Source organism: Vigna radiata, chromosome 5 (genome assembly GCF_000741045.1).
Source record: "Vigna radiata var. radiata cultivar VC1973A chromosome 5, Vradiata_ver6, whole genome shotgun sequence".
NCBI classification, from domain to species: Eukaryota; Viridiplantae; Streptophyta; class Magnoliopsida; order Fabales; family Fabaceae; genus Vigna; species Vigna radiata.
In genome coordinates, this window is record NC_028355.1 from 12,396,902 (window position 1) to 12,410,151 (window position 13,250).

At 33.9% G+C, this 13,250-nt stretch overlaps 2 long non-coding RNA genes across 2 annotated transcripts; both read left to right on the forward strand.

Moving 5' to 3' along the window:
- Nucleotides 1-3,287: 3,287 nt before the first annotated feature.
- On the forward strand, nucleotides 3,288-4,991 carry LOC111241607. Its single transcript, XR_002667629.1, has 3 exons — nucleotides 3,288-3,445; nucleotides 4,662-4,766; nucleotides 4,853-4,991. It is a non-coding gene; the product is annotated as an uncharacterized LOC111241607 (long non-coding RNA).
- Nucleotides 4,992-10,926: 5,935 nt separating this feature from the next.
- On the forward strand, nucleotides 10,927-13,250 carry LOC111241608. Its single transcript, XR_002667630.1, has 3 exons — nucleotides 10,927-11,353; nucleotides 11,504-11,665; nucleotides 13,206-13,250. It is a non-coding gene; the product is annotated as an uncharacterized LOC111241608 (long non-coding RNA).

Here is a 13,250-nt window from a genome sequence, read left to right on the forward strand (position 1 = left end):
TTGCACTCTTCTTCACGGCCCATGGCAATTTGTACATCATATCCAGAACGGGCTGCATATCCACTTGGCTGCAAAGGGTGTAATTGATATTTGAAGGAGCTAGAATGTAGCACGTTGAGGTTGGGCTTAAAAGAAAAAGAGAGGTGAGCTGTTCAAATAGAAATGGGCTGTTACGGCCTGCAAGAAAAGAAAGCAACACGGATTAGGGTCATTTTTCATCATCCACGCTGGTAGGAGGGCAAGGTGTGTTGTCTCGGGATTGCTTCATTACCTGCCGCCACACGAATATGGAAAAAGGGAAGAACGAATCTTCTGCTTAGAAGCCGCGAGAAGAAGAATGGAAGGGGACATTGATTGAGGGAGCTGGAGGCACACACGTTGGCTGGTTTTTCTAGGGAGGATAAAACACTTTTTCATTTCTTTTGATAGAAGCCAAGCACTAACAGAGTTTGTTTCTTTTCTTCAAGCATGAACCGAAGTTGTTTCGTGCAATATATATATTAAAAGCTTTTGGTTTGAAGTAGTTTTATTAATTAGATTATTTTACTGTTTGCGCGATTGTCTTTTATGTTGCTTTAGTGATATGCTTCTTCTAGTTGATTATAATGTGCCTTTATTATTTCACTTTTTGGCTCATCATTGCATTTTAATAGCATTGGATTTTTTTTTATTTCTCTTGTGCATTTAAATTCCAATTTAGCAATTTAATTTCGAGTTTCCCTCCACTTTAATTCCCCCCCATGATTACACATCTTGTTTTAGGACCGTTAAATTTACTGTTTTCATTCGCTGTGTTGTCTGTTCTGTTCGATTTTGATAATTTAATTGTGATGATAGCTTAGGTTAGTCGGGTTGGTCGTTAGCAATATTACTTTGTTTCCTTGAGATCTCTTGGACTGTCTTGTGATTATTTTGCTCTGCCTGACATTCTGTGAAATCTGACTATGTTCTTGCATTGGGTATACGCTTAGTTGTCCAATGGTGATTGCATCTTCGCTTAGTTGATCGATTTGTATCGAACACATAGGATGGAATAGATGTATTGCATTCGCTTAGTTCGTAATTATGATAGCATGATTAACCTTCGCTTAGTCGGTTAGTTGTGCTGGATTAGAGGTTAAAGTAGTTATTCATGAGACCTGAACCACATTTGGTCCTTGAGAGACGACCTAGGAGTCACTTCCTAGTCTATACTGCATTCTTTGTGCACATTAAATTTGCATGGGGTGCGACACCCATCATGTCACTAATGGAAAAATGACATTTTATGACGTAGTTCCTATTGAGATTATTGACAACACAAACTCTATATCAAACTAGTTTTTGATGATGACAACAGAGTGCTTAATAACAGTACACATGTTCCAGTATTACATGTTCTTGTTCTGAAGTGTTGGCTATATCTGCTGAACATGTTTTGTTGATTTACAATGTATGTGCCTATGATTGACTGAGTGTTATATTTGTGGAAGATGCTCGTATTGAAATGTGAAATAAAATGTTTCTGATTACTGCACATTTCTCAAAGAAAAGATCACAAGCACCTTATGAACTTATATTTGTTGTGACAAAGTTCTAGTCTAGTCAAATACACTCCAAGAATTCTCCAAGAAGACGGTGGTGATCTTGCTTGAGAGAGATTCAAAGGGAGAAGTCCATTGAGCATACTACTTGATCAATATCTGCACAAAGAAGGTGCTTCTGTTTGATCTTTTAATGCTTGGCATCCTATGAAGACTGTTGCGTTTGATTGAAGGCTTGACAACCACTACAAGAAAAATTCAAATTACCGACTGATATTTATATACGGATTAAAATCCGTATATAATATAAATATTATATACGGATTTTATATACGAATTTTAAAAAATGAATTATATACGGATTTTTATCTACCGATTTTCCGTATATAAAATCTGTATGTAAATTAGAGTTAGAGCGGGAAAATTTCTGAAAGATGTAATCCGTATTTAATGATCTAAAATATGTATATAAACTAAAATGAAATTAATTATTTAAAATAAAAATAAAATTTATTTGCTGTTAGATTTTTCAAACCCTAACATCTCCTTCATTGTCTCGAAGACCTTTTTCCTTTTTCTCTCCAAATAACTAAGAACTTTCTTCCTTCTTCTAAACCCTTGTTGCTGTCAGGTTCCTTGGCATCACCGCACCTTTCCCAGCTGGATAAAGTCACCTCCGACCTCTGTCATTGGCGTAGTGTTGCCAACATTAATCAACGACGCGAAACCCCGCCTTTTACCCACTTTTGAACCTTCCACAGTCGACTAATGTCGTCAATAATCCCGCCGATTCCCCTATCACGGTCAAAGTCGGAGTCGCCGCCATCGTCGCACTAGCTTCCTCGTGCTCTTCCTCCTCTCGAGCGCGAAAGACAACTTGGTAAACCCTGTTCCTTTTCTCTCATTATACGATTTAAGTGTCGACACCGAAAAGTTCGATGATGTAGATAATTTCTTCTCGAACCGTAATGTTGGCGACCTAGGTTTATGGTTTGAGATACAGATTCAAGCTATTTAATGCCAAATAAACTTCCAGATCTGATACCATCATCAATAATAAGTTGCTCACACTCTTGTTTTGGATGTTTCAAACAATGCTTTGGTATTGAAAGCTGATAGTGAAAACACAGAAGGAGTTCGAGTCTTGTTTGGTCAAACTTCATTGTCCTCTCAGAATTCTCAATTCTCACTCCCTTTATGCTTTCTACAAACGAAATTTTAATTCAAAATGGCAATTTTTTTTGCATGCTTCGAAGTTCTGTGTGGAAGAACAGATTTGCTATTCTATTATGGAAAACCTATTGTTGTTGCATCCAATCCTACGCAAGATAAGAAATATACAGATTGCTTAAGATTTATATAGCATTTGTTCATCCATGAAAGAAATTGGGATTTAATCCATTAATTTTTGAAGTAATACTGAATTTTAATGTTTTAAACTGGTTGAAATGTTCTCTTGAGAGCTGTGTATTAGTTGTTTTAGTGGTTAATTAAACAAAAAGGGTCATGTAAGAAGTATTTTTAATTGTGTAGTATGTTTGACATTGACAAATTTGGAGCAAGTATACTGTAGATTATAGATCATTAGTTTTCAACCCGCATTTGGATTTTGTTTGTTTAAGATAAAAACCTGAGCACTTTCCCTTAATATAACTGAATAAAAAGTAGTTCTTTATTAATATTATACTGAATGTAGTAGAATATTTCAATTTCAGCTGATGCTGCACAGCTAATCTATTTGTATATCTTATGTGATTTCATACTTTCTCTAAAGTAGAGAATAATTTTGTTTTCTGTTTATCTTAATGTGCCTGTGAGATTATATTACAGCTTTAAATGGCCTACATGGTGGTGCTGGCACAATTACAAGTATTCAAGTTGCAGAAATCTATGGACTTAATGTACATGTAGAACAAATCCAAGTAAAATATCTCACCAATCATCACTGGCTAGAAATTGACAATTATCTTGTGGTTTATTTACCTTTGATTTGATTTTGAAGTATTCATTTCAAAACTAGGTGTCTCCAATGTTATATTAGTTTGAAGGCAAGAAACTATCGGAGATTTGCAAATAACAACTTTAGCTTTTGTGCAAAGCTTTGAATTTCTGTTAGGTTTCTTGGTGACAATAAACCCAATATTTGCTCTGTTCTTATGACAGAACACACAACAAACATACTCACAATGAAAAAACGTTAGAAATGATAAGGGATGACACCATCATTCCTTCGAAGCAGAGCATGTTTCTCAACGAAAAAGGCACTACAAGAGTGCTGACCCCTTCAGCTTTGTGGTTTCTGTTTTTTAACTTTATTTCGAAAATTGGTGGGAGACTCCAATGAAATCATGTTTGGGGTAAGTAATTTGTAGTAATAGGTGATCATGAAATAAATAAAAGAACTTATTCAGCCTTATTAGTTTTTCACTAATTGAAAAATTGAGACTAGTGAAATTTTAATGTTGTTTTTTTCAAGATAAAAGATGGGCTCTGCTTTAAAATTAATTTAATCAAGTTCAGAAGAAAAAATTGGAGATTAAAGATTATGCTGAATTATAAATATAATTTTAAATTATATATTTCATATTTTAGCAATATATAAAATATATAGATATTTTATAATCAAGTAGTAAATATTTAGTTAATAATATATTATAAGTATTAAGGGCACATGGTGCCAATTCTGAGCATGATTTGTTTGTTTACATTGTCATCCGCTGGTGGTTTTATTGGTATTTGGGTTACTTTGACCATATATAGGTCTTATAGGACATTTGTTGGCTTGTTGAGGTAATAATGAATTTCAAGCCTTATTATTCCTCATTAACTAATGAATGAAATATGTTGATGCAGACATTAGAAGTTCTTAAGGAGATCAGAATGACCACACATGCCATAGTTAAATATATATGATTTATGGATATAATTAGATCTCTATTATTTAGTCATATTGTAATTATACAATTTAATTATAATGTATATAAAATATGGCATGATATTGTCGATTTTGGTTTGAGTTTTTTTACCTGTGTTTAGTCCACGATTGAAAACAAACTATAAGCTCTTGGCTGTTATAACCACTGCTAATTTATATTGTTATCTGTTTGAATGCTTAAATTTGCTAGTGGTTTTCTTAAGTCCACACTATCCAAGTTTTGTTTTCTAAGGAGAATGTGATTTACCTAAAGTTGGACTTTATAAATGTTCAACTCCACTTGGCCACAAGAAACGAGAAAGTTTGAGGTAAATCCTCAGAATTCATGGTTTAAGGATTAAAAATTAACGCTATATGTTTATTGAATATGCACCTCTTCTTTGTTTCAATGTAGATATACAATAAAACTTGCTCTATATAGTGGATTCTTAATTCATTGTAGGTAAACATTCTACTTACATTAATATTCCACAAAGTAATTGTATGTGTGTGCTTACTCTATTATTTTAAGAAAGAAATTATTTGTGTGTGCTTACTTTGTTAGTTAAAGTTGTGTACATGAGAACCTGAATGAAGATAATATATAATAAATTATATCTTTGCTTTATTATCAACATATGAAGATTAATGGTTATAATTTTTTTTTAGGTTGCTTCAGATTCTTGGGGAAATTTTGTAAGCTTCATTAGCATAATTTTGCTACCAATTTTAAGAAATGTTGCAGAACAACATGGAGTTTTTCAACTTTTGAGTGCTTGGGCAGATGGTTCTGAATTTGTAACTCTGTCGAAAAGGAAACACCATTTTCCTTCCTTTTACCAAGATGTCCCCCTATTGATTGGTACTTTTTTTTCTTTTACCTTTTTATTTCCTTTAGTTAATCACTAAGTTATTCAAACTTTAATCTGAAATTCAAAGATTTCTTTTAATCTTTTACATCTTAAAGTTATTTTTAAAAGAAAAACCCAAATGAACAAGTATGTTTAACTTGTGCTTGAATAGATGTTGCAGGGGAGTGGTGTAATGCTAATGCTCTTGATGTGAGAACGATGTAGAAGAAACTGGTCTTGGTCCAGTTGATTCAGATGCCTACACCATTAACGGCTTGCCCAGTGATTCTTACAATTGCTCTCAAAATCGTAAGTCAACTATTCACCATAATTTGGAAATCAGATATAGCTCATACTATATAATTAAGCAACACATATAATTCGAATTCTCATAATGAATTAAAATTTATATAAATTTATATTTATTATATATATATATATATATATAATGAAAAAGTGCATAAAGTTTCAGTGTGTTTAAAATGTTATGAAAAGTAACCTAAGTTTTGAAGACTTTGATAGCATTGAAATTGATTACAGGGTGAGATTTGAGAAAGTATTTTTTCATTAAACATAATATTTTTTGTTATTGTTTGGAATAAAGGCTTTAATTGTTTTTCCTTTAAAGTTAGAAATGTCTAGTGTGTGTATGTGTTTGTATATATATTGATGAATTTTCCTTTAAAATATTTAGATGCAGTGGAGTGCAATCTTTTTTCATCTTCTGAAGAAAGACAACCACGGGTTGACACTTCATCCACTAACGCTGAAATTAATCTTTTGTTGATTTGAACTTAGAATACAGATGTTCACTTCAATACTTAAGTATTTGTGGTTTGATCATTTATCTACAACATGGGTTGGACATGGTTTAATTTATCTTCACGCCCAGAAGTTCTTTTTGTGTGGGATAGTTGGATAAGCAAAATCATTCATGAGTTAATTAGAGAATACAACTAAAGCTATTAGAAGAGGTATAATGTGTTTTGGAAAGTTAATTGATTTTTTCTAACCATAGTTGTTCCAAACAGTGTTAATCATTGGCATTACACGTAATATATGCTTGTTATTTTGTTAATTATATGCTTGGTAAATTCAATGATTATTTGGTTATTTCATAACTTTATATTGCTTTCTTTGAACCTTGCAGTCTTGTTCTCTCATTGTATCAGTGCAATTGTTATTTTGTATACTTTTTCATTAATTTTTCATTTAATACTACATGTTGATTTTTTATTTGATCTTAATTTATTTACTTATTGATTTATTTGTTGTTTACCAATTAAAAGTTTTTTTTTTTCTTTAGGGTTCCAAAGAAGGAGTTTTTGAAGGCTTTCAAGACTTATCCAGGTCTAAAGATTAGAATAAACGACTTCCATTCTCATAGGGATATCTTTATATTTCTTCTAGTATAATATGTTCAATATTACCCCTAGAACTGAATTATTAAAGATATTAATTTGATTAGTTTTATTGTATGTATGTTTATTGTCGTGTATGTTTTCACCATTCTCTATTATTATAGTCATTGCTTTTAGATTTACTATGTAATATAAGAAATGACTGAATCTGACATGTGAAAGTTATATATTGGTTCATGTTAGTTATTGTGCAAATATGAGATCATTTAATTTTTTTTTATAAAACCATATAATTACATATGGATTTTTCCGTATATAAATCACATATGGATGTTATATACGGATTTTTCTGTACATAAATTATATAAAGATTTTTCCATATATAAGTTATATACGGATGTTATATACGGATTTTACCGTATATAAGTTATATACAGATAAATCCGTATCTAATTTATATACGGATAAATCCGTATCTAATTTATATACGGATATATCCGTATAGAAACTTAGCTACGAGGGTATTATATACGGATTTTGGCCCGTATGTAATCCGTATATAACCAAATTTTATATACGGATTTTTGGCCTTATATACGGATGTTGGCTGTAGATAATTGCGATTTTTCTTCTAGTGAACCTGTGAAGTCTACTGTGACAGGCTTGGCATTCTGTGAAGAGTGTTGGTGACACGTTGAGGATTGTTCGACGTGGGTGCAGATTCTAGAAGAGTGGATTCTTGCTGCAATTCTGGTTTTGTGTGTGCAACTATATTTGGTTTTTGGTTAGAGAGAACATTTATATTTTTGCGTGGTGCTTCTATAAATTCCTTGTTGTAAAAACCACAACCATTATAGTGCATTTGCTTCCTGGGTTGGAAGGACACTGGATGTAGGCATTATTGGTCGAACCAGTATAAAAACTAGAGTTTGATTTTCTATATCCCTGCACTCTTTATTTCCAGTCGACTATATTTGTTTAGCAGTCAACTGCATTTTTTCACTGCATTGAATTTTCATTACTTGCATTTCAAGGAAAGATCAAAAGCTTTGAATTTTCATACCAAGATTGTGAAAAGATTTTGATTTTGAACTAACACCAATTCACCCCCCTCTTGATGTAAAACGAAGCCTACTTGTTTCCTAACAATTGGCACCAGAGCTGGTTTTCATAAGATTTTTGAAAATTCAATCGACTTTGTTTTTATTCTATTCGACTATCTAACCTGGGGATGGCTTCTGTTTCGCATTCAAAAAAGGCTTATGATTTTAGAATTGATATTGCATCTGCTCCCTGTAATTTGAAGTTAAAATCTGTAACTGATGGATTCTTTGAAAACTTTGAAACAGGTAACTTTGAATGCAAGGTAACCAGTGATGAAGAATCATGTTCAAAGATGCATAAATCAATCTTGTTGAGCAGTAAGTTTACAAAGTTCTTGAAAAAGACGAATAATCAAGATCCTTCTATTGATGCCAAGAAAGTCAAGAATAAAGAAGAACTGATCATGATGGCAAAATCCAGGATAATCAAACCTGATCTGGAACAACAGTTCAAAAGACCTACATGGTACCGTGACAGCGGGTGTTCAAGACATATGACTTGAGATCCTACAAAATTCTCAGACATCTCATATAATGCTACTGGTCATGTCACGTACGATGATGACAACAAAGGAAGAATCATCGGTATAGGTAAAATAAAAACTCCTTTATCTTATGAAATTAAAAACGTTTTGCTTGTTGAAGGGTTAAAGCACAATGTGCTCAGCATCAGTCAATTATGCGACAAAGGATTGAAGATCACCTTTGAACCCAAATACTGTCTGATCAGCAATAGGACAACAAATGAGTTACTGTTTTTGGGAAAAAGGGTGAACAACATCTACTTAATCGACTTCACGGATAATGCATTTGAATCTGTTGTATGCCTGATGACCAAAGAAGGAGATGTGTGGCTATGGCACAAGAGTTAGCTCACATCAGTATGAGTCAACTGAATAACCTTGTCTCTAAAAACTAGTAAATGGTCTACCCAAGATCCAATTTAAAACTGACAGATTATGTGATGCTTTTCAAGAGTAAGAGTGAAATGTCAACTAAGAAGCCTCTGCAATTGCTTCACATGGATCTATTTGGACCATCCAGAACAAAGAGTCTTGGAGGAAATTCATACGGGCTAGTTATTATAGATGACTATTCAAGATATACTTGGACTTATTTCATTGCAGTCAAGAATGATGCACTTAAAGTCTTCAAGCGATTTGCTGCTGCCATTAAGAACGAAATGGATCTTAAAATCAAGGATATCCGAAGTGATCATGGAGGAGCATTTCAAAATAAGGATTTTGATGATTATCTGGCTGAAATGGGAATCATACACAACTTCTCTGCACCCAGAACACCACAGCAAAATGGAGTGGTGGAAAGAAAAAACAGAGCACTTGAAGAATTGGCTAGATCAATGTTGAATGATAGGGACATGCCAAAATATTTCTGGGCAGATGCAGTGAGCATAGCTTGTTATGTACTGAACAGGACAATCATCAGGTCTATATTGAAACTGACACCATATGAATTGCTGAGAGGAAGAAAGCCAAATATTTCACACTTGAGAATCTTTGGAAACAAATGCTTTGTATTGAATAATGGCAAAGAAAGTTTTGGAAAGTTTGACTCTAAACCTGATGAAGCAATTTTCATAGGATATTCCTTGAACAGCAAGGCATACTGGGTATACAATAAGACAACTATGAATGTGGAGGAATGTATTCGTGTTGCATTTGATGAGTTCATCATGAATCCAAATCATTCTAATCAAGTCAGGAACTCTATTGAAGAAGATGAGAACACAATTGATGAAGAGGGCCCTGAAGGAGCTACTGAGAAAGAAGATGAGCTTGAGCAAGTCGAATCTCCTAAAGTTGAGTCGATTAAAACATGGAAAGTACCAAGATATGTCTCAACTGAAAATGTGATTGGTGACATATCAAGAGGGGTATCTAAAAGAAGACAACTAAACCAGTACTGCATGAACGTTGCCTTTGTGTGGTATGAAAGGTTAACTGAATTTCTAGTGAAGAAAGGATACTCAAGAGGAAAAGTTAATTCCACCCACTACTACAGAATTGCTTATAGATAGCGCTAAATAGATAGCGCTTTTTTAAATAAGCGCTATCTATGAGTATGCGGAAGAATAGATAGCGTTTATTTAAAAAAGCGCTATCTATAGATATGATAATAAATAGCGTTTTTTTAAATAAACGCTGTGTATAACTATTAAATATTATTTTTTTAATTTATAATTTAAAATATATCAAATAGATAGCATTTTAGAGAATAAGCGCTGTCTATTTTAAAATTTTTTAGAACAGATTTTTCTTCCCAGTTTCGCTATTCGACGTTGTCTTGCTCCTTCCTTCGTTCATTGTGCCCTTTTCATCACCTATCACCTGTGCTTGAGGCAAGTTGTAGGGCTTCGTTCGTCTACTGGGTTTAGGAATCAAGTTCCCTCCATCTCTTCTCTATTTTGTTTCTCCTTTCCCTTTTTCATGAAAATGCATTTTTCATATCGCGTCATACCTTCAAAATGCGTTTTAATTGTGATCGCTAACCGTTTTTAGACATCGTGCTCATGTGAGAGACCTTCCTTTAGCCAGTAAGTTCTCTCGTGTTCTTCTCCCAAACTCTCTGTCCGATATGTCTCCAACTATTGCAAGTTGTAAGATGGGGAAGGTTGTTGATGCTGGTACTCATTTGTCAAAACCCTGTATGTTGTATTCTCATTTTTGCTTTGTTTTCTTTACAGTTTCTAATATTTGATTTTGTATTCAGATTCCCGTTCAATGCAGTCTGTAGAGAAAGACTATGTACTTGTCAATTCCCATTTTGCATCATTGGCGTCCCCTCTGATTCGTGCTGGCAACGTAGAAGCCATTGCTGGACCTTCCAAACCCTAACAGAGTCACGCAGTCAGTTGCGATGTGATGATCGTTCACACGTGATGCTATCACGACACGAAGATGAACACATCCAACGACATCATGACACAGTCGTCTTCGTCGATAGCGACTTAGTCGTCGGGACTCAAAACCTATTTCAAATCTCCCGAGGCAAGATATAGGCTTTAATACGAGAACACTCACCCTTCCGGTCTTCTTCATTACGCCCATGAAAAAAAATCGTTACTCAGGTTTTCTCTAAACCTAACTCAATTCTCTTTGACATGACGCTTACTGCTCTTTTTGCTATTGCTTGTGATTTTTTGTGTTACGGTTGTAGAGACTCGCTTTCTTCCTTGCTTATTATGTTTAATTTTATAATCTATATTTTTACTTTTTTTTTTCTGCTTTGATTCATTCCTAGGTGTTTCCTTTATATTCATTATATTCCTAGGTAACCCTGACACATCTCAAGGACAAGCCTGCATCGTCTACACCAACTGCGTCATCCTCAAGTTTCAATGCTAGTAGTGGGGTACAGTCTGCGGCAGCTAGATTATTGGGAGGAAGCAACGGAAGCCGAGCACTTAGTTTTTTTGGAGGCAACGGTAGTAGCAAGAATAATGGAGGGAACAATAGGATTGGTTCCATTGGAGCCTCCAGTACAAGTAGTTCAATGGCTAATCCAAATTTTGATGGGAAAGGTACTTGATATTCAATGTCGGTGAGGCAATTTCATCAGCAATTTGACTTCTAAAAACAAGGTATATTATTATTCGGACTTTGGTTGTTTCTAAGAATTTTGGATTCAACTTCATGAGTTTTTTTAGTTTGAATGTGCATAATTTTTTAGTTTGAATGTCTTGGTGAATGGTGATCCTGAACATGGTGATTTTTTTGTTATGTGAATGAAGGTTTGATACAACCTTGATCCCAAGGCTCAGATACCAAGCCCTTTAATGTGGCTGGAAGCATAGCTGTTAAACTATGGTGTCAGCTCATAAACTTGTTAACGAGTGCACTCCTGTAAATTGGGCCTAAGTTGATTGTAAAGTCATTTCTTGGTGAACTTAGAGGTGAGATCACGTAAAATTCCAAGTTCATATACAAGTTGGTAGGTTGACCTCCACATCCATTTTATAATGGTGTTGCACCATGTAATTTCTCCAAGTAGTATTGCATGTTATGTCACCCTTGGCTCATTTCGAAACCCCACTTCTTGATTATCCCTTACTATTTGTGATTATTGTTACTGCTGCTTAGTTGTTCTTCTACTACTAGATATTTTTCTGCCATTTTTGGTAGTTGCATCATCACTGATGNTGCTAGTTGTTTCATTGTTGCTTGATCTGTGAGAAAAGTGCATCACAGAAATTGACAACTGTTGGACGAGATGGTATATCCAATTTTATATGCAAAGTAGTGAGCTCTATGACTCCTATTAGGCATGTGTGCATTTTATCTCATGATTGTTCTGTTTCCTATCACCTACCAATTTGCTTGCTCANTGAATTTAAATTTTNGTTTAATGTTGTTACTTCTTGTTTTTCTTCTTCAGTTTCATTTAAAGTACCCTTTTTACACGAGTCGACTTTTGTTACTGTAGTGATCAAAACAAATCTCCTTCTTTCGAGTATCCAAATATATGAAAACCAAAATGTCTATCAACGTGAGAGATTAATTAATGCTTTAANTATTTAATAGACATGCATAGGAATGTAGTGTTGACTCTGTCAACCTGACTGTCTGAAATGCAATATTTTGCATTGGTAACATAATCTCCCAATTTTACACACTTCTTGTTAAGAGCTTATATGTACATGTATTTGCTTATTGGATTTATGTTAGAAGTCTAAAATAACATTATATATAAGCTACGAAGTTTAGTCTAGTTTTACTTGTGACATTACTATTTTTTAGAGTGTCTTAACAACATATTCCACTTTCATTAGTTAGAATTTTTTTTATATCAATGGTTTGTATCAATCTAGTTTATGTCAACAATATCAGAGTTTATTTTGTCCACTCGAGTTTGTTGTCAACTCTTAATAGCTATGTAGATAAGTTGGTCAGCCTTCTTATGTAGCCCTTAACTTTCCTTATTATTCATACTTATCTTCTGTATTAGTTTTTTCCCAATCTTATGGGATGACGTAGTGGTTAGGTATACTGTGCTCATACGTTGTAGGGACAATGTATGTAGTGTAGAGCCTGTATTCAATTTCCTATGCTAGAACACTTGTTGGGCCAATGACAATTATAGCAGTACAAGTGGGATTAATTTTTGGTTCAGTACGTTTGGAGAAACCTATGACAGAACAAAAAGGGATTTCCTTTTTCTCTCCTACTCCCTAATTTAACTTAGTGTCATTTGCTTTTGTTATTTGGATGATCCATTTAGTTTGGCAGACTTTCTTGCTTGTGCTACTATTAATATTTTCATTCAGCAGAAAACCACCATTCTNCCATGTGTAGAGTTATTTGTTTATGTGATGTCCAGTAATGTTTATTGGTTGATAAACTGGCTATTTTATTTGGGGTATAATGTATGTACTAATTTTATTTCTTTTCTCCCCTATAAAACTTTTGTATTACTGGCCAATTTTTATTCCACAGGCATGCCTCAATGCAACCAGATCCTCATTGAATGAAAAATGGGTT